Here is a 2,906-nt window from a genome sequence, read left to right as displayed (position 1 = left end):
GGCCCACTCTGCAAGCTGCTCTGGCCTGAGGTGCTTTTCTGCCAGCTCCTGGACCAGGGAACAGTGGTCTGTGATTGGGAGGAGGCATCTCACATGGGCTGAGCCTGATGCTGCCTGAGCTTGCCTCGCTGAGGCCGGAAGTAACAGGACGTTTTGGACAGTAGATTTCTGCCACTTTGGAATGTGTGATTCTGACAGATGGAAGCACCTTGACGGGGCTTAGCTCATCATTCCTCTGGATTTCTCCTAGGTCTGGGCTTTCCTGTTTTGATTTTTTTTTTTTTTTTTTTTAACTATTTGATCCCTATTTCTGCTTCTGTGCCTTTAAAGTTGCCTATCTATCGTCCTGACTGCTCATAGTCATGCTGGTGCATGTCTGTCTGTCCAAGGTCATGTCTCATTTCAGTTTTTATAACTTGCATATGCTACATTTGGGGGGGGAGTGCTCACCCAATTAACACTCATACTGTAGGTGGGCCAAAGACTAGTAAGACTACTGTTGCCCCTTCTCTCCCCTTCCTCCCCTCCCCCTCCTCCCTCTCCCTTCCCCTTCTCTTCCTCCCCATCCCATCCTCTCCCCTTCCCTTCCCCTCCCCTCCCCTCCCCTGAAGCTACTGTGTGTCATACCCAGCACCAACAACATTTCTGTTAATGTCTGTGTAACATACCATGGTACAGGCATACCGTAGTTTATTTAGCCTGCAGTTAGGGATGGGTGATGGCAGTGACGTTAGAATTTGTTGAGTGCTTTCATCAATAGACTCAGGAGTTCTCCTGGGTCTGGATCATCCCTGTAACAGGTTAGGTTCTTCAGGAAGCAGACTCTGAGACAAAGTTTTGTGTGCAATATATTTATTAGGGAATGCCCTTGCGATTAATGCCCTTGGAAGGAGAGGGAAGATATAGGATTGGGCAGACAGAGAAGACAAGCTGTCACGGAGGTGGGAAGCCACAGGCACCCCCCTCCCTCCAGCCAGGAAGCACCAGAAGAAAATGGCCTGCCCCAGTTGTTCTGCATTGGGCCCCTCTGTGATCAGTCCTTAAGGTATAGGTCGCCTTGGGAAGGTGGCTTCCAGTAGCTGGGGGAGGGAGGGAGTTGCAGTGTCAACTGGATGGGAAAGCAACTGGCCCCACCTCGAAGTTCTGAGTTAGGAATGCGAGTTACTTAATGGCCTTTGCTCTCCTCCCCAGTTTTAGGGAAAAAGTTGTCTCAAACCATGATTTTGTCTGCCATATTTTCAGTTCTTCTAAAACTCCCAGGCACTGTAAGATTTACCCTTCCCAGTGGCCCTGTGAAGTATATACTATTACGACCCTCCATTTTCTAGACGAGGGAAGCAGGGATTGAGGAGGCTAACTTGCCCAGGGTTCCAGAGCCATTGAGGGGTGAAGACACCCCTTGGTCTGTCCTCATAGACTGCACTCTTAACTACTAGGCTATACTATGTGAATAGAGTTAGAAGTTGGTGTAACTTTGAAAATGACATTAAAATCTTAAATTGTTAATGTAATTTTTTCCTATTAACTAGTTAATAAGGTGAACAGAGAGTAGAATATTGTTTGTGGGATATGTGAGAAGCCATGGTCTATAAAACTGGCTCACAAGTAAGACCGCCAGAGCACTTCTGCTCCTTGGGGAGTGGAGGTCACCAATCAGAGCTCAGCTTCTATTAGAAATAACTGAACCAAACTTGCAAACTATGTGCCCAAAGTGCCCAGATCTGCCAGTTCTCTAGCGCCTCTGAAGACTGCTTTTTCTCCACTAGGTCTTGACTCTCGTTGCAAACTTTACTGAAATATGTAAATTCAGGCTTTTTGGCCTTTAATGGGTCCTCTCTCTGACTCAGCCCTCCTCTTGCTCAACATTAACTGACATTCTCATATTCTCTTCAGTTCCTGTAGATGATAAATGCTTAACTTAGTTCATATTTTATTTTATTTTTTTCATATTTTAGATTATGGCCACCACAAGATGACTTCTTAAAGCAAACCTAGCCCTCTCCCAGAAAAGGGACGTGCCATTATTAATAGACTCTTATAATTGGACAGGACATTAGCCCATTTCAATAACCAGTTATGGTTATTATATGGAATGATTATAGGGAATAACTATATTCCAGTAAAATAACCAGTTAACCCAATTTTTCACCCAATGAAGAAATGCCTCTGTAACATCTCTGATAGCCAGTATTAAGGGGCAAGTCTATGAAACTTGTTGTGTTTACTGCAGAGATATCGTTGAGGATGTTGTACACAATCACCCATGTTGGGTCTAAGAGGTCTAAATATTCCCTTTGGTCTCAGCATTTGGGATGATTATATTTTTCCTAATCAACTAGTTTGCTTTTTTTAAACTATTTTTAAACTGTTTTTAACTACTGAACACGATAAATCTTCAATCAAATTCAATCTCGCCTCCATTCTTATCATTCTTCCATTGAAACTGCTTGTCAAGTTACAAACAATCTCTATTTTGCCAATGCCAGGAGACACTTGTTTGGCTTCATTGTACTTGGTCACTCAGAAGCAACTGGTATAGCTGATGACTCCATTCTTCTCCTACTACTCTCTTCTTCTGGCTTCCATGATACCATATTCTTTCATGCTTCACCAAGTTCTCTGCTTGCTCCCTCCCAGTCCCCTTTGCTGTCTCCTCTTGGGCCTGACCAATTGCATTAGAAAACTCAAGAACTGGGTCCAGGTCTCGATTCTGAATCTGGCTCTGAAACTACGACCATCAGGACTCAGCCCCTCCCCCCTCGCCTTTCACTCATTCCCACTACTTCCCGGTTTGAAGGTTCAACAGGATAAAGCAACATTGTCTAGATTTAAGGACGATAATAAGAATTCCAGATCTTTGTCTCCTTACAAGAACCGGTGTGTTTCTCTGCTTTTCTCCTGGAACC

Source organism: Callorhinus ursinus, unplaced genomic scaffold (assembly GCF_003265705.2).
Source record: "Callorhinus ursinus isolate GAN/ISIS: 27379988/994484 unplaced genomic scaffold, GSC_fseal_2.0 scaffold1, whole genome shotgun sequence".
Lineage (NCBI taxonomy): Eukaryota > Metazoa > Chordata > Mammalia > Carnivora > Otariidae > Callorhinus > Callorhinus ursinus.
Note: the sequence above shows the minus strand (reverse complement) of the source record.